Source organism: Teleopsis dalmanni, chromosome 1 (genome assembly GCF_002237135.1).
Source record: "Teleopsis dalmanni isolate 2A chromosome 1, ASM223713v2, whole genome shotgun sequence".
Taxonomy (NCBI): domain Eukaryota; kingdom Metazoa; phylum Arthropoda; class Insecta; order Diptera; family Diopsidae; genus Teleopsis; species Teleopsis dalmanni.
Window position 1 is genome coordinate 173022103 of NC_051846.1, and position 21290 is coordinate 173043392.

Here is a 21290-nt window from a genome sequence, read left to right on the forward strand (position 1 = left end):
AGTTCGAACATTCAATAGCCCACTTGAGTGCTATGATACTCTAGAAGCACGGTTGCCACTTATGGTACTTTAGTACCAAAATTGGTACTTTTTTTTCGTTTGGTACTCATGTTTAAAAAATGGTACATTTTTGACGACCCAACTTTATTGTGGATATTACCAATTAATTTGTTTTATAAATGCAACTTTGCACTATTTTATATTTTGTTCATTTATAACACTATCAAAAACACAGAACGAGAAAACAAAAAGGTCCAAAAAAGGTTTTTTACAGAAATGGTACATTTTTAAACCAATTTTGGTACAGGAAAAATTTTTCAAGTGGCAACCGTGTCTAAAAGTCACTAGTACCGCCAAATGTATAAGGTCAGTTGTTGTATTTAAAATAATATATTAAAAAAATAGCATTTCATTCCCTTTTTTTAATATTCGTTTTTAGACACGAATGCAAGTTACAAATCTTGACTGTTTTTTACTCCTGCTAAACCCACATTCCACATACTCCTACTCATTGCTTATTTAAATGTTTTTACTATATATATGAGTATATTTCACTTTAGGTTATGAAGAACATGAGGAAAATTTAGTTATTGTAGTTCTTTTCTTTACTCCGATATTAAAATAATTTAGTCATTATATCAATTTTAAGTAATATTGCGAATATTTGAGAATCATCTTAATTTCTATTCAGAATGTATAAAGAGCACAATGTTTAACATGACACATTTATGTAGCAATGTATTTCAGTGGTACCTTTTGCACAAATTGGGTAGATAGTAGTTAATAACAGTTTTCATTATTAATCGAAGAAGAATTAGAAACAAAATAACATAAAGGCAATATTTACTCTAATATTAAAATAACATAGTTGTGTATCAATTTGAGCCAATATAAATTAAGCAATTTTTAAAGTATTTGAGAATTATAAAATTTAAGAATTTTATAAAATCATTGCACAAATCGTGTGGATAGCACTTAATACTAGTTGTTATTTTTAAAAGATGAAAAAGCCGACGAAATTGATTAATGTAAAGGAAATATTTAGTTGAATATTAAAATAATTTAATTGTGTATCACTTAGAACCAATATTGAAAGTGTTTGAGAATAATAAAATTTAAGAATTTTACAAAATAAATCATATAACAAATTTACCTAACATACTACTTTGGTACCCTCTGCACAAATCGTGTAGATAGTAGTTAATGATAGCTTTTATTTTTAAAAGACGAAGAAGGGAAAGAAATCGATTAATGTAAAGGAAATATTTACTTCAATATTAAAATAATTTATTTCAGTATCAATTGCGACCCCTATACATTAAGCAATATTGAAAGTATTTAAGAATTATAAATTGAAAACTCACGGATTATGCATTATGATTAATATGACAAATTTATGTATCAACATATTACAGTTTAACCTTGTGTATAAATTCTGTAAGCCGTTAATAACAGTTTTCGTTATTAAACCATACAAAACATTCAGCCACAGCAAAATAATCACTCGACTAAGAATTATTGAAAGTATTTGAGAATTATAAATTCAAGTCATGCATAATAATTCGTATGCATTTTATTTTAACAGATATGTTGTAGTATTTAGTAATTATATTGTATAATATGAAGAATTTATATATCAATATATTGCAGCGGGGATCTTCGGAATAAAAATGAATGGTTTGCGAGGAAATGTAATATAGCGAAACTTTTGTTATATTTTTTTATTTCAATAATTTAAAGTTACACATAATAAAATATATTACAGCTATACGGAAACTATGAACCGAAGTAACATAATTATAATATAATAAATTACAAAAATTTACATGAATCCATACAAGCAATCTGAATGAAGTGCTTATATATTTATCAATAAGTTTTAGTCCTTTTAAAAAAGAGTGGAAGTTAATTTATATTTATTTTTTTATGTTTAAAAAAATTATAATGTATTAGTATACTTAAGACATTATATATTAATAAACTTCTTCACATCTTGTATTTTTCCTTAGTATTATTAACTTGAATATGAATGCGCGCACCTTTATGTATTTAATTATAAACGTGGGGTGTACTAAATTAATTAAAACATTTTTTAAATTCGTCTATAAAACATACTTAATGTAGTCAATTATGCTGAGGATTTATTATCTTAGTCTAAAGATGCGGAAGTTATGGCTCCTAGATTATGTGTTAAATTAGACTTATTATAGTACTGCAGTCACAAATCACTCTTTCAATCGATCTTATTCTAACTTTCATTTTGAAATTTAAATTCAATTTGGGATTGCTCAACTCATACCTGAAACTCTTTACTCATCTAAATATGTGGATCTTTGACAATAATGGGTTCAAGTTTTACAACTGAGATTTCTAAATGGTTAATAAAAATTTTTTTACTTCGAAAGTTACAAATTTTTTTTTCTTCAGTAAACTCACTTCAAATAAATAGATAAATATAATTTCCATGATGTGGCAAGTATATAAATATTGTTTTAACCACTGAAAATAATAGTTTTTGAACTTTAATCTGTTGTTGCAAGAGATCAGATGTCTAGGAGTAAAACTAGTTTCAAATTGAACTATTGAACTTAACAATAGACTCAATATTACTTAAAACCGTTAAAAAATCAAACAAAAGAATTGAATAACAATTCTTAGATTTTTTTTCGTACAGTTTTACTTAAATTTACTCATTTAACCAGCCTTAAGGAAGAATAATGTTGAAGATAATGTCTTTTACTGTTAACAAATATTCGAGATGTTTTGTTTATTAAAGTCTTAAAACACTATATTATAATGCTTTGCTACTCCTTTTATTTGTTTTTAATGCTGTTAACTTGCACTTAGAGCTCTAATTGTTTTACTATATGCATAGAATGTTCTAAAAATGTTAATTATAATTCTTTACAATGAATTGAACTCATTAATAATGTCTTTCTTTCACTAAGTAGTGAACAGTAAATAAATTTATTTATTTTGTAGGATGAATTTATTACTTTCGATAAATATTCTGCTATAAATTTATAAAAAATCGTATCTTTAACATTTTTTTTATATATTAAATTTCTTGAAAGTTTTTATACCAATGTTTTTTTTATTAATTTTTATTTTTAATATATTATATATTTCTATTAAACAGACTTAAGTGCAGCACGCAAATTTATTGCGAATTGTTAATAAAATTTTTAGAATATAAAACTTCCATTAAAATATTTTCAACTACAAAAATTAAATAATTATATAATTATAAATTAATTAATTTTTAATTTAATTACACGTGTGTTTTTCTATGTCACAACACAATTTTAATATAATTTCGAAAACTAAATTGTCAAGACAATATAGTTCAACAGAAATTATAAATCCTGTGCTCGTCAAATGTAAACAAATATCATTTCATCAGGCAAATCAGTCGTAAAACTGCAGTGGCGCATTAATGAGGCAAATTGCTCCTGTCCTGTCGTCCTTAGACAAAACAAGTAAACATGCAATTTACCACTTGTGCTCGCCTGCTTTAGTGCTTTTCAAGAGAGTTTGTTGAGAGAGTTCAAAGAGGTTAATAGATGTCACGAAGGTCCATAAACGTTTCGTTTCAATATTTTTGTTCTTTTCATTTTCATTTATGTCCACTATATGTTGCCGTTTATGCTTTTCATTATTTCATGTTATCCTTTGTGCAGAAATGCACATGCACTTTTGCAGAAAATGCCAACTACGTCACAACCGATATGAGCTGGCAGCCTTTCGAGGACATCTCGGCTCGTTTGTTTTTATTTCAATTCCACCCTTTGCCTTTTTACTTGTTCACAAGTGGGTAAATGGGTGAAAAAATGCTTCAAACTTTTTGCTATTTGTTTTGTTTCAATGTTTCTCTTTATTTTTTTTTTTTATTTATTTTTTTTTGTTTTGTTGCTTATGCAAAGAAGTCTTAGAAGAATAACGGCTATAAAAGTGGTACAACATTTTTGTTTTTGTCAAAGGTCTTGATTTGTCTTTAAGAGTCAAGTCAAGACAAAAGCTCTTCTCTTTATTTTTCTTAAAGCTCATTTATTAATGCAAACCTGGTGCGTAGGTCATGAACTCATGCTGAAAAGTATCGCTTACAGTGACAAAGAGATTTTTATTCAATTTCTTAATTTAGTCATAAAAGCTTTCAAATCACTTAAGGTCTATGTTATAAAAATATTTAGATAAAGTAGAAATATATTTTATTATTTCACTTATAATTATGAAACATATTTTATATATGTATATATATGTATATATATATATATATGTGGGTTTTCTATACTAATCAACTTTGAAACTAAAACATACATATAAATATATATATATATATATATTTGTATAAATATATATATATATATATATAATATAATAAAATATATATAAACTAAAACATACATGTAAATATATATATACATATATGTATATATATAAATAAAATATATACAATTTATATATTTTTTAATTTAGCACATAATGTTCATGATCAAGTATAATCATATTGTTCCTGTGCGTTTGAATATGCACCTACTAATTATCCTCAGAGTAAATAAGATGTTTAATCCAGAGTAGAGTAGTTAATTATCTTATACTAATTATTTGAGCACATACGCGGCAACAAATGTTCTACTATCGTTATTATGCCATTGTAAATTAATGTAAATTAGTGATAAAGTGTATAAAAACTTGTGTTATATTCAATTCACTCAACGCAATTTATTACATATTATTTATGAGTACCTCTACAAACTCATTTTTTCTCTTTGATCTCTGGTTAACACTTTTTTTTAACTCACTTGTGTTAAATGTCCTATCAGGACTTATGTGTTACAATATGTATGCTGAAATCCACCCCATAAAGTATATATTCAAGCAGTTCAATAAATTCAGAATACTAAAATTACTATTTCACTACTTTCACTCGTACGGAATTATTACTATTATATTATTATTATATATTATTATTACTATACTGAAATCAGAAAATTAAGTATCATATCTATAGTTAATATATAGTTCAGTTAGTTAAAGAATTTACCCTCGATGGCATGATTTCAACTGATCTGTGGGCATTCATACCGCTTTGATATTATGATATAGTATTTGCAATTTACAATATGTTATTTTTAAGATTTTTAGTTACCTTCCTGTGGTTTTATATCTTTTTTGAATAATATATATCTGCTATATAATATGATTTATACTATTTGTTAGTTTACTCTTTTAAGTTTCATATTAAAATTTTTTTTATTTCTTTATATTTTAAATTCCATATTAAATATATTGCACATGCTTTTAAAAATAACTATAAAATTTAATTAATACATTAAATTACAGTACTAAGGTTAGCGCTACTATTGCTTCTTATGATATTTTGTAATAAATTAATGCTATGCATTTGTTTAAAATAAATAAACGAATAGATAAATAAATAAAAATGAATACATAGTTAAGTAAAAATAAATAAATAAGTAAATTAATATATAAATAAATAAACGAATGCATAAATATATAACTTAACAAACAAATAAATAAATGAATAAATAAATAAATAAATGAATAATCTATATTTCATAAATAAGTAAAAAAATAATTAGACAAATAAATAAATAAATTAACAAATAAAAAATAAATAAATTAATTAATAAATGAAAGTATATAAATTAATAAGCAAATAAATAAATAAAAATTAAATAAATAAGTTAATAAATAAATAAATGAGTAATATAAAATTCATAAATAAATAAATTATTAATTAAACAAATAAATAAATTAATAAATAAATAATTAAATAAATAAATAAAAATTAAATAAATAAAGAAATAAATTTGTATAAGGTAAATAAATAAATAAATACATAAATACATATTAAATATTAATAAATTAATGAATTATTAAATATTAACATCACTCCAAAACCTTTTACAGAACTCACAATACTGTTAAACTGTTCTCAGTCATTCCATACAAAATTTTATCTTCATTTGCATAACTGTTCTCACTGGCTTACAGACTATTTACTATTTTACAGTAAAACCATTCCCAATTCATAACTTAACATAAGCGTCAATATTTAACAGTTTTATGAACTGTTAAAAAGCTCAAAAGTCAAGCAAGCGTCTGTTGCTTCACTGTAAAAACGCATTTTGTTGTAAAAAAAATCACGAAAAAATAAAAAAAGAATGAAAATACTTTTTTTATCCTTTTAATATCATTCGTTTCCGTTTTGTTTAACATTTCGTACTTTGTTTTGATTTTATATGTGTGTTATTATTTTTGTTTTTGTTTTTGTAGTTGTTTTTGTATTTGTGTTCGCTTCTGAGGCCATTTGAGAATAAAATATAAAATATGAATGCGCGCACAACGTTTTTTCATTCAACAACAAAATCTCAACGCAAAAACTACACAAAGCTTATTGGAACCAACGGCAAGGATAACGCAGTATAATTTCTTAACCACGTGTGTGGCTAACATTTCTGTTTTTTTCTTTTATTTTTCACTTATAACTAAGTTCTATTTATTTATTTTTTTTTTGCTTTTTCTTAAAAAAAGAAGATATACAATTTTTGCGAAACTTATGAGCGATGTGAAGACAGACTTGTTTTTCAGCATTGACATCATTTCGCGCTCGTCAGAGATGCGTTTAAGTACTGCCATAAAACTGCAGTGTAAAAATGCAGTTCCAAGTGTTGTGCTTTGTAAACTTGAAATAAGTTAAATAAATTTTTTCCATTTTTTCTATTCAAAGTGTAAAAGAATTGCAAGAGATCAAGTGTGTTGAATTTTTAAAAATTAAAATAAATTAAAAGTATCTGAAAGATTTTATTTTTACTTTTAAAAAAAGTGATAATAGCTTAAAATGCAAAGAGGCATCTTTATGTGACACTTGTGCTTAAGCGTCGTTTGTTCTCCACACCTAGGATTAGTGGCATAATCCTTTGCAGGTGCTGCAGCCACTTGAACTGTCGTCATTGAAGCTTCTTTTTCACGCAGCTAAAATGTGTATGACTTTCTGAACGAGGTAAATTTATTGTCTCACCTTTTCAATACTTTGTTTTTGTAAATATATATATATTAATCTATGTACATTTATACAAATATTTATGTGCAAATTTTATATATATTTTTATATTGTAAAAAAATTGCACGAGGTTTTGTCACTCATACGCAGTGTAGTCCAATTTGAAACATTAAAAATTGATTAAAAAAGAAATTTAAATCAATTATACTAACTAAAATATTATTTTAACATACATTTTATTTATTAAAATATTTTTTTCTTTTGAATAAGTAAAATATTTCAATTACTATATTTTTTAAAATTATTTTGCCTGTGGTTCATAAAATTTGAACAACTTTTTATTATCATGTTTTTACACTAGACAAATTTTATATACTTTTTAATCTTAAAAAAAATATATAAAAATATAAATATATTTAAATGTATCCATATTAACGTTAATACAATGATTCACATATATAAACATATACATATATTTATATTCAAAAATATTATAAATATATTTATATATATACAGTATATTTAGTATGTATATATATTTGTATATAGATACATCATATTTATATGAAATATCTTATATGTTAGATTTCCCTTAATGTGCATGTAACAATTTTAGGCATTAGTCGCCTTAAGTATTCAAAAAATGAAAGGAAAACCAAATATTTGCCTAAACTTCGATTTGATATCGGTAGTATGAACTCTTAATATCCTTTTCGAAAGTCATAAACGCGTATTCAGGCGTTTTTAATGTGTGTCTATAATCTTGTAAGTCATAAAATTTTTATGTATGTAAATAAAATTTTAAATGTCTATGCAATGGAATTGTGCATTCTAGATTTGTGCCCGTTCAGTCGCGTCTACATTATTATCGTGATTTACATTTATGTCCTTCCATAAAAAAATATGAAAAAATCCTTTTCAATGACGTACGGAAATCACACATGAGTGCAAAATACTTATAATGATAATTGTTATTTGATATCAGCCTTGATACAATATATAATTTTGAATGCCATTAGTATTGTTTAATATACCTAAAGAATTAATTTTCTATTTATAAATAAATTGAAAAAATATAATAAAGTTGAATTTTTTGATACTTGAAGTAGCATTACGTCCTTTCGAAAATTCATTACATTTATCCTAAATATATTACTATTAAATGTAAATTACTGCTGTCTTTGCGGTTTAAAAGAATCTGTACAATCAGTGACATATTCAGGGGTAGGAGGATTAGCATATAGATGCCCTTATTGACAATTAGACTATATATAATAAGAAACTTAGTGAACGGTAAAAACCTTGCCAAAAAAATATTTTCTGGTATATCTGATACTCGCATTTTTGCAGAAAGAGTCGAGTGAGTAACGATTTAAAGACACTCGGTATTAGTCATTGGGGGCAACAAACCACTGATCAGGTTGACTGGCGGTGGCAACTGAGCACGGTCGAGGACGACTTATATCTATAGTGACAAAATAAGTAGGTAAAGTAAATTCGCTCTCCAGGCTTTATCTTCGTTTAGTGACTGTTAATAATACAATTACTCTTTCACATTGTTTGTTCTAGAAAATGAAGTATATAGAGTAAAGCGATTATTCAGGCAAGACCTAAATTATTAGTTCTTCGTATAGGTCTATATCCTTCCATCCTTTCTGTCCCCTCCTCTGCCTATGTTAACATTTCGTTATGAATAAAGCGCCTACGGAGAGATACTCCAATTAAATGTGATAAATCGATAATGCAAATGTGAAGCATATGTTTTGGCAAGAAATTCTCTTCAGTAATTGGAATCAGATTTCCAGTTAGAAAACCTTTGTTGTATAACATTTATATGGGTTTTATTATAAATATAGGATAGTGTTTGGCAGTTATGTCTTTCATAAATAATAGTACTTGTCTTATTTTTAGAAGTTCCAGTTTATCATCAAAATTTGTGTATGTATTAGACATACTCTTTTGATTATGCATTAGTGCAGGCTAGGTACGCAATATCTGCTTTGCGGTCTCTTTCTTCTTTTTACATATTTAGTAAATTCTATCGGAGATAATTCCTAATTTCTTCAGGTTGTGGTTTTACCTATAATTCTTGTTATAATGAATTTTTGTTATAATCGTTAAATTATTACACGATTATTTAGTCGTGAGAAAGGTTTATTCTTCGTGGAACCACCATTATTTGACAAAATCTGAAAAAAATGTTTGTTTCGATTGGTGAACACAAATTCTCAAGAAGTACAATGGCGTTGCTTTTTTAAAACGTATACGAGTTTAAGATTGTAACAGGTGACGAATCATGGACATATGCTATGAGCTGGAACGTAAACTGCAGTCGAAATGGGCTCTTTGAGTGTCTCAAGATGAATCAAATCCAACAAAAGTTGTTCGCACTCGAAGCGCTTCGAAGCAAAGTGGCAGCTAAACCGATACCAATACAGGAACGTAAAACGGTCAAATCCGAATAGTATACAACCATTTGTTTACCGGAAATCTTCAGTGAAATACGGAAAACAAACAAGCGCCTTCGGATCATTCTCCATCACGACAATACGAGTGCTCATACATCTCGTTTAACAACCGACTATTTGAACGTTCAAAAACACACATCGAATTGATGGGTCATCCGCCGTACAATCCTGATTTGGCAACCAATGGCTTTTTCTTGTTCTCGAACGTCAAGAATAAATTACGTTGACAACGCTCATGATTTTTGTGAGCGGCTTAAACCATGATACCTCCATTTATCTGAAGAAGATTAGAAAAAATGCTTTGGCAAATGGTTCGAACGCTTGCAAAATTGTATTAATCTTAGAAGAGAATACTTTGAAAAACAACAAAGCAGTTTTCAACGACAAGTTAGTATTCTTTCATTGTTAGGCTCAAAATATAAATAGAACCCTCGTATTTAAACTTACCTACCTCACATATCAATATAAACTATGTGTATTCAACTTAGTATATTCTTATTTTGGAATGAAAATTAAACTTGGATATTGTTAAAATAATTAATATCTTTAAAGCAACTTTTTCTAAAATAATTGTAGAAACTGAAGGAAAAAACAGATAATAAGCAATAGTAAAAAGGACAATATTTGGATTATGTAAAGAACAATTATTTTATGATAATATTTTAATTATTTAAAATATTGCTGTGGCATACTTTCGTGTCTCATTGACTTATTAGTATTAACTTCAACTGACATTATATTAAACTTAATCAACTTATGTACCTTACATGTACATTATTTATATATTATACATTTTTTTATAGGGCTTTATTGCCATCAATGTATGCTTTACATTAACACTATTGTTAAATATATTTACGAAATTTTTTTTGTACTGCACTTCAAAAAAACAACAGTATTATCGAGATTTGATATATAAAAAGTTGATAAATGTTGCAATATATTGTATTAATAGTCTAAAATATCATCTTCTTCTTATTTGGCACTACACTTCAGTATGAACCTTGGCCTCTGCCACGATCTGCCTCCATCTGTCCCTATCTTCATCTACTCTCTTTCAGTTCAGTACTCCAATCGTTTTTGCATCACAATACACGTTCTCATCCCATCTTGTTCTTGGCCTTCCTCTAAAACATAATATTGGTTTATTTTAACTACAGGACTAGATAGTTTTAAAATCAAATGAAAAATATTTCAGTCATTACTATTACGTTAAATATTTTCGTTTTACAAGTCATTTTAAGAACGTCTAAACTAACTTTTTTTAAATAATAGTCGCATATACTACTCGATGAATGTTTTAAGTTAAAATTAAAAATTAGAAAAAAAACGAATTTTTTTACAATAATTTTTATGTAATTAATATTTCGACTTTAGATTAAAGTCATCATCAGAAAACTGAATAATATTATTTTAAACTTTTTTGTGAAATGTTGCACGTGATTATTTTTTACTTATTTGTTTATATTTATTTGTTATAATAAATTCTAATTTTTTAAAATTCAATGCAATCTAAATTCAATTATATTATTTTTTTTAATTCTAATTATTTTTTAACTAATTTAACAAATTTTTATTAGAGAGCCTTTAAAAATTTTTAAAAAGAGATATTAAATAAAAGTATTATAAAGTACAAAAGGAATATAAAAATCAGTAACTTACATTATATCAAGTCTTCAATAGTATAATATAATACGAATAACTTTTATAGAACAAGAGACAATAAATTAAAATTTATATTTTCTAATATTATAAAATATTTTCTAGTATTATCTATTATTCTCTTCATTACAATCTAATCATTTTCAATCTCAATTATTTGTAAGATCAATTTTCAATTCATATATAATTTTTTAAGTAAATTTGTTTATTGCATTTGATATTGGATTAAAGTATAAAACACGATTCTAATTTCTCAGGCACGCCCATTTAAACACGGATTATAGTAGAGTCAGCTATTTTTTTTAACTACGCTTTACGACGATATGGGTTGATTCTTGAAATATTGTTTATTTAAATTTTAAATTTTTCACATGGATTGCATTGTCGTTTGCTTTTAATTTGGTGGATTTAAATTAATTAGTTTGACTCTTGTTGTCAAATAATTATATTACTTTCTGTATCCATAACACCTGTTAGGTCATAGAGTGTCCACGGACGATCAAAATCGTATTCTACTTGATGTTTTTCATAATACCATTTCATAAAAAACCGGTATCATTATTTTGTTATTCGGCTTATTTTGTTATTCTGGTTATTCTGCAGACTCTCACAAGTCTTCTTAGAATATGACCAATCCACAAGTACTTTTGCTTACTGCTCATATATATTGATTGCGGTTTGTTAGTCTGATTCTACAAGTAAGTACCAGGAATCGAACTCGTGTCCTGCCAAATTTGAAGCTCAGAGCCAGCACATCTTAAAAATATATAATTAAAATAATTTATTAACTTTTTTTTTATTATAATTAATTTTATTGCATAATTAGAAAAATAAGCAACACAATTCAAGTCGATTAAAACAAATAATTTAATTAATTTAATCAATTTTTCTTTTTCCATTCTATTAATATTTATTATATGAATAAATTCACAATTTATTTTCAAAAAAAAATAAATAAATTAAAATAAATATTTAGTTTCAAATATTTGCATGTTTTCATTTGAAAACAAATAATATCAAAAAATGCCATGCATTTATTTATAAACAAATTTAAATGAATTTATATCTACTATATATTATGTGTAAATACATAAATTTGTCAAAGAGTACAGAAATCTGCGCCAACACCCACAATCACATAGCAAACCGAAATAAATAACTAATGTAGTGAGACGATAGCGATTTTTTCGGTAATTTATTGTAGAATTTATGCACTGCAAGATCTGCCAGATTAAGTGATGCTCACAAAAAGATAAATAAATGCATAGCGAATATATCTCTGTAATTGTTTTCAAGGCATGAGTCGGCATAAACAATTTTTTAAGTCAAATTAAATGTTTTTATTATTTTACTTGCGCTTTAAGCAAGACTCAGTGAGGAAAGAAAAAACAATTTTGGCACATAAGGACACAATATGTGTTCTCATGTATGAAATTTTTAATTTGCCAAAAATTTTCGAATCAATTTTGCTCTAAGGAAAACAATAACAATCGTATGTGGAAATAAACAAACATAAGAATATTTATACAAACATAAGCAAACAAAATAGGAGAAAAAAAAAACACACAAAAAAATAAAATGAAAAACTAATAAAAAAATGGCTACTGTTGCAAGGCAGGACTTCAGAGCTTCAAGAGCAACATTTTCTCATGTACGCATTGAACTACTTGGCAAAATGCCTTCGAAATGTACGCAAAGGACATTTTGGAATTTCATTTTATTTTGTTGTTTTAACAGTTGTTCAAACAAACAACAAAAATATTGTGACAAATAAACAAATAAACAAATGCTCAAATCTCAGTCATGAAAATTTATAGCGCCGAAAAATATGCTTCTTAAATGGTTTTGTAACTAATTAGAAATCAACTAATGAATTTGAGTTATGACAAGTTTTATGAGCCAAATTGTTGAGCCATTCGTTCACTTTATTTTTAGATTATTTATATAAAATGAAATAAATAAGAATATATATAAAAAATTAAAAAATTATAAAAAAAATTAAATAAAATTGTAATGCAAAAAAATGCTTAATGTACGTAATGAGCTTTATTTGTTGAAACGTTCGGCGCAAAGTGCATTTGGCAGCTGTTACTGCTTGAAATCATCAAGATACTTTCCTCATGCATTTGTTTTCGTATAATTATGTACAAACACTTGCACAAACAAGCAAATGCACAAACATTGTCATATTTAAATGAGTTTGAAATGAATCTACATATTTGCAATTCCACCTTCGAGCGGCAGGCACCACTGTTGGCGCCAACACTTCTTCCAAAGATGAGAATAGCAAAGAGTTTTGTGATTCCATTTTTATTTTTAGGACATTTTCATTTTCTTTTTTTTTTTTGTCATAGTATTTTTTTACAAGAAACTCATAGAGAAATGAGGAAACTGTGTCTCGTTAAAGCCTTTAGGCATACTTGGGACGAGCACAACAGTAATAAAAATATATAAAATGCCGAGCAAGGAATTTCTCTCATTATTTCGACTTTTGCTTTTAGTTTTTCAGTTACAATACATATCCTTTGTGTAGGAAGGTAGTATGCATTTATTTTTATTTTTTTTTAATTGAATTTGTCTAGTGCGGTGATATGCCTCAGTACATGCATGAAAATATGTGTAAGAAATACGTTTTTCTCCCATATTTTATAGTTACAAAGAAAAACTTGAACAAGTTCGGTTTTGTATTTTCCTTCACTTCATTTCATCGAAAATATAAAATTTTATATATGGTTATTTTTATATTTACATAACTAAGAGCTTTTGAAATATATATGTTCATTATTAGATATTGCGATATTTTAAGATTGTTGCTTAATATTGTTTTCACCTAGAGAACCTAGAGATCTATTGTCCTCCTTTATGGGGGGGACTTATTTCTATAATGTACCATCCACATTACAGAGTTTATCTTCATTTTTATATTTTGAATACATTTTTGACGAAAGTGATTATTAACTTAATAGAAGCTATTGTATTTAATAGAACGGTTTTTCAAACAGAAGTGAATTGCAACAACAAATATTTTTATTTTTTTAAATGATTGAATTTTTGACTGATTACACAGCTGTTTCGAGCATTTCCAAATATCCACCATCAATGGTCTTGGGATTATTTCTTATATATAATAATTCGTAAGTAGTGTTTTGCGACTGCAAGCATCAAAGATTGAACTCGTACCCTGTCAAATTTGAAATTAGAGTTCTATAACTATGCTTTGAAAATTTTTTAGCTAGTTCACTTGCTGTGTTATATTAGAACGAAATAATAAACCAACTGTAACAAGATTAAATTATTTAAAAATATTCTTAATTGTTAAATTTCAATACTATTCTGTACTCTTTTTATCCAAAATGAGATGCCCATCCAGGCACTTTTTTACACGTGTTTTGAGATCATGTTCTATTTGCCACAAAACCTATACGTTCCATTAGAGTAAGCTTCCAGTTGTATAAGCTAAGATTTTTATTTATGGTGTAATATTAGAGATCCTGTTCCTAATATATTTTTACTTAATTGTAAACAATATTTAAATTGTTTTAGATCGAAAGTCTCTATATAAGAAATAAACTTTTCCTAAGCCACAAAATGGTTAAGATTCTCCAAAATTCAAGGATCTTACCCAAAGATCCTATAAAAATAAAATTCAAGATAAAAATTGTATACAATATAAAAGCTGATAACAACACCATCTAGAATATCTGAGCTTAACTCAAATTGAACTTTTTACGTTGAAGATAAATATTTAAAACAAAAGAGTTTTCAGCCAAAATACGCTTAGCGCTCTTTAATCTGTTTTCTATTAAAGCAACTAATTAATACAAATAAAACATTTATAAAGAAATCATCATCCATCTCTTTTGTTCGTGTGATTAGGCTTCCAAATCTAATATGAAATTTGAATATTCTTAAATAAAGTGTTAAGGATAGTAGGATAATAGAAGCAAAATAATACTATAACACCTATTAGATAATAATAATACTTAAGAGAAATATTAATATGAAAACTCCAATCTCACAGTACAACAAAATCTGAGAAATCAATAAAGGAATAAGATATCAATAAAGGAAGATGTACCAGCATGTGGACACTTATTAACTGAACAAGAAGCGATATAGTACATTATAAACATATACACAACTTGTAGATATTAAGTTATCTTCTACAATTAATATTCCATACAAAAAAGTAGGAACTTTAACTATAAATAACAATATAATCTACCTTCAATCTTATTTATTGTAGATTAAAAGCAAAACTGTTTGTATCGCGTGATCTTTATACGATTATATATGTTGTATGGTATATGGTATATTTTTCTAACGAATTAAAGAGTCTGTAATAATTTTCTGTCCTAAACAAAGTTTTGTCTCTTTTGGCGCAGCATTTGTTAGTAAAATTTACTTTTTTGAACAACAATTAATTTTTTAAATACCATCAATTAAAAACCGTATTTTCAATCAAATATTTTTTATACAGCATTCAAAAGTATTTTTGTAGTTTGGTTGTGGAAGTATACATTCCACAAAAGCTACTATTATTGTTGTCATTTAATCACAAATTCCATTGAAGTGAATATTTTATACATAATATTTATTAATTAATAAATAAAAATGTGATACGCACTTATATCTGCTTATAAGAACTAATAATAATATTTTAACTAATAATATAATAAAAACTAAATTCTACTAAAAATTATTTTAAATTAAAAATTATTTTTATGAAAAGCAATTATGTGCTCATTCTCAATATTACTTCAACTAAATTTTATTGCAATAGTTTTGTCAAGTAGCAATTTAGTTCAAAATATTTCCAATTACAGAATTTTCAACCAATTTTAACAGAAAAGTACTTCAATCGAGACTTTTTTGGTCTTTCGGACACTAACACTAATTTTTAGAATTAACAATCAAAATGCAATAATTGCAATAATTGTCAAGTAGTTACCATTATTCTCATAACAACGGTTTTAAGAACAGTTTTCATTAGTTTAGAATTAATTTAGTTAATTAGTTTCGGTTGGAATTAGTTTCATGATATTAATCGAAGTAGCTTACTTTTACTTTATTTACTAAAATAAATAAAGTATAGATAGTATATACACAATTATATATAACAGTTTTCTGACTACAATGCTACAATGCAATGCAACTTAAAACGAAATGGTTTGTGTCTAATACTTAGTATTTTCTTGCAAAAAAGCCGTTTAAATGCAATCTATGTTAAAAGTGCATTTATGCTATTACCATTAAGCTTTATGCTATTAACAGTAGCTTAAATGTTAGCTACAGCAAAGTATAACTGTAAAAAAGTTGTGAATATTGTAACTGCCTGCATATGTTTTTTTTTTTCAAAATACTATTTAAAAGAATAATATTATTTTTGAAATTAATTAAATTCACATAAATGCTGTAACTTTTAATACTGAATTTAAACAGTTTGTTATAGTTTAAGCACATTTCATATAATAGATTCAAAGCGTTATTGATTTAATATCGAATGGCTAGCAAAAGCTGTATGGTTAGTCTAAAATTCAATTAATTAAAAATTGAAAAAAACTTTTGTTGTTGCAATTTCACTACTATTCGATACTAACCATTCTATTCTAACAATACATTGGACGTTAGTTTATTTTGTCAAAACGGACAGTAAAATTCAAAGTTATTAAATTATTAAAAGTAAGAAATTATATATATATATATATATTCTTGAAAGAAGATCAATTTTCCCACTTGTAAACAGAAGGGTAAAAAAGACGTAATTGTTTTTTTTAAATATTTAATTCTATTTTTAAAAATTCTGCAACTTTTAACATAATATCTTCTCCGTCAATAATAGTTTTACTATATTCCTCTTTATTATTATTAAAATAAGGGAATGGACACTGCAACCTAAAAGATCTATTTTGCCCCTTACTCGGGTTAGAGTGTTTCTTCAAGTCCGATTTCTTTAATAAAAGACAGTATAAAAGCTATCTTTCCTAGTCTTGAATCTTTATGATCCATAAAATACCCTCCTATAGGTGTTTCTTCCGCTTGTGCATCAGTGTTGAGCACGCGCCAAGCACATGATATGCAGTTTCTCTCTCTTCTCTACAGTATCTGAAGTCTGAGTTGGATTAAATTCCTAACTTCGATAGGTGAATATTCAATCTACAGTAATCAGTCAATAACCCCGTAATAATTCTTAGGTTGTTTTTCGATTGTGCTATGCAATCTTTGAGGCGTTTTAGGTTGTAGGTTCCTAATAGCATTTTAGATCGTGAGGGAATCCATATTCCGGAACATGCACACCTCAATCCACACCTGATTGTTTCAACCAAGTATGTTCAGCTTGTCAATGTACTCCCATACCAGTTTAGTTGATACCTGGTAGGATATGAGTGTCGTTATAACTGCCTGGCTGTCAGTCAGTATTGCGATTTTACGATTCCGGTAGTTACGTTCAAGGTTGAAACTGGTACATCTATCTATCGCTTATATTTCCGCTTGAAAGATAGTTGAATTATTTCCCAATGCTGCCCAGTATCTCTTGCCTGGTCCATAAACACCAGCCCCAGCTCCGTCGTTGGTACAATTCTCTTAATGTACTGAGTTTATTAATGATTTAATCTATTTTTTCATATTATACAAATGTAGTCATTAAATTATAAAATTAAATTATTGCATTTATATTTATGATGTTTAGGTGTATTGCTACAAACATGACATAGGGAGAATAACAGATTTTCCATATAAAAACAGAACAGTACAGAAAACGAGACTCTAGCTCAAATAATCAGTAAAGTTTTGTTCAAATTTAATACATATTTTTCTATTATTTAAGAATTTAAAAAAAAACTGAGATTAACATTACAATTCATTTATTTTTGCTTCAAAAGATTTGCTTAAAATACTACACGCACCTTCATTCCCGATTGTCACACCAAATATTGGTATCCGATTATCTTACAGAACATCATCAACATGTCTTTGGTATTTTGGTGTAAGTTTTAAAAGTTTTAAATGATAATGGTCTTCAAGAAAATATCTAAATAAATTAAACCACTGAAAAACCATTGATTTCAAAGGAAAAAGTTTACCTATTTGTCCTATTTATGCGCAATTTTTCATTACCTAAACGCTATCTTTTAAAATAATGGCATTAGTGAACGATGTTCGATTTTTTATTGCTAAACATTATATCGATACATCATTACACTTACCATAAATTCTTAAGCTGACCAAAAAAAAAATTGTTTGACACAAAAATAAAAACAAAGGACCTGAATAATACAAGATTGTCGAGAAAAGTTAACCCAATAGAAAACCTTTGAAAACTTTCGGAGCTGAAAGCCCCACACAGATGGAAATATTCTAGAGCAAACTATAACTTGTTCAAAGTTCAAATGTGTATGGCTTTCCGGATCCTCTTTGCAATTATCATATGCGCGTGGAGTATGTATTTTTTTTAGAGTAAATATTTCTTTTTATTATTTATTTATCAAAAGTATAAAATATAATTCAATCTTAACACTAATATTGCAAGTATATCACTATATATAAGTATATATATAATTTAGAAACTATTTATATATTCATTTATTTTTAAATCTTGAACTAAGGGCATGGTTTAAATGCCATCTACCAACAAGATGACTAACTACACAGCATTATTTGCTTTTAAGTTTATTTTATTAATTTAAAAATATTCTTCCAATATTATTTTTCTGTATCTGAATGCATCTTGGTACAAGTAATGAATAAATTTTAAGTCTATTGTGAATTCTTTTGTACTGAGTAACTTCATAAAAGATGAAAAGACTAAACGATATGTAGGTATTTGTATAAAAATTATCGGCATTCTATTAAGAAAGAATCCCGTATTTTCATTGCGATACCCCGTAAAGATATTAGTGTTGTGGTAGGTTTGTTGATGGGTCGCAATTTCCGTTAAGGGAATCGTGCTAGTGGTTTGCTTGGCTTCTGCTTTGTTACTGTCTAGTGTATGCACGGCATAGATTGTCATAGATTTGAAGGGATTATTATTTCTCTATGTTTTCTATATGGTAACACAAAGGCTTAATAGGTCTAAATGAATGCTTAGGATCACAGATTTAATTAAATTATTTCATAATTTCATTTAATACCTAATATGTTTGAATACATGATTTGGCAACAAAATTACGGTTCTTCAAGTTGATTTCATTTTATTTTGACTTTTCTTTCAAATTCTGTATTATTATACTTAGTTCAAGGCATTATTTCTCGTTTATTTCCCACTTTCTTAACAAAGATTCTCTATACATATAGTACCATATTTATTTATAACCTCAGTCCATTTATTCGTATTTTACTCCAAAATACTGTACCACAATATAATTTGTTTACTTGTACGCAATAATTACAACCAAATAATCGACATTATTTTCTGTCTAATTTTGGTACTACATACTTGAGGACAACAAATAAACGAATTCATTACGAATTTTATTATTCATAAACCACGATAAAGTTGACAGCTATTAAAATTCATTTAGCAACATTTTTACTGCATTTCACTTAATTGCTTTCATTGTGGTTTGTTCGAAGCATTAAAATCTCTATGAAATATTGCGAAAAACACTAAAGAAAAGTTTTTATGTTTACGTTTTAACGTTTTAATATTAGATTATTTTTATGGTGAAAATAAAACATTTCTCTCTACTTATTAAATGACATTTGAGCAACAAACAACAAAATATGTTACTCATACGTCATGTTGCACATTTTTATTTATTATTTTCCGCAACATTTTTCATTTACATTTTTGAATAGCCACATCCTATATTTTTTATTTTAATTTGTTTTTTTTTTATTTATTTTTTGTTTTATAATCTTTTTTGATTTATTATTTAATAATTTGTAAATTGTTATGTATAGTGTATATATTATTTCATTAGTTTGTTAGTTTTTGAGTTAGTTCTAAGATGTTGCAACAAAAGAGTTTTTTTCCTTAAAGCATTTTTAAAATAAAAATAAAAAAATATATATCGAAATAAGTTTTTTATGCAAGAAACATTTGTTTTGTTGCACATTTTTATTTGTCAAATTCCGCAACATTTTTTATTTGTTTTTTGTATAGCAACATTTTTCATGTAAGAAACATTTGGTTGTATTTATTGCTTAGGCCGTGTATGAATTCGAGTAAATTAATGGTAAATTGAGGGATTGTACAAATGTTGGTATTTACAAGAATTTCGAGTAGGGTAAATTAGGTAAAAATTAAGTAAATTAGCTGTTGCCACTGTGAAAATTTTATAAGATTTTAATAAATAAATTTGATAAATAAATAAATAAATAAATAAATAAATATAAATGCAGTGCAAAAAATCCCTAAGAAATTTTAATTTACTTTTTCGCAATTTATCGAACTCGCACTCGGTCTTAATATGTTTTCCTTTTATTTTGTTGCACATTTTTATTTTTAATTTTCTGCAACATTTTTTTATTGTTTTTTGCTTTGTATAGCAACTGTTTTCATGTAAAAAACATTTCTTTTTGTTTATTATTTAATATGTTTGCCTTTTGTTTTGTTGCATATTTTCATATATAAATTTCTGCAACATTTTTTTATTGTTTTTTTTTGTATAGTAACATTTGGCAACATTTAGCAACACTCATCAACATTTATCAACATTTTTCATATAAGAAATATTTGTTTTCTTTTGTATTATTTACTATGTTTTCTTTTTGTTTTGTGTTTCTGTTTTTTTACCTTTCATTTAATGTTTTCTCCTTGTCTCTTCCCCACAGTTATGCGTTATTTCGTTTGGTAGGACATCCGCAAAACCATAAAAACTTTGTTTTGTTTACTAAAAACTACACCATTTTCACCATACTTTGCTTCTATGTTATCTTCTCTGTTTGCTCGCACTCTTCGCATTTTACGCTTAACGTGCTCTCTGTTTTTAGTTTTTGTCTTGTGTGTTTTTATGCGCTCTTCGTTGCGAAACACGTGCACGCTTTCCTCGTAGATTCGTTGCCGTTTTCAGTTTCGGGGCCAAAAACTTTACTTCATTGCGGTGTTACGTGTTTTGTGTGTCAGACGCCACGGCGGCGTTAAGTATTAAGCAATTTGGTGAAAGGATTTTTTTATTTAAATAAATATT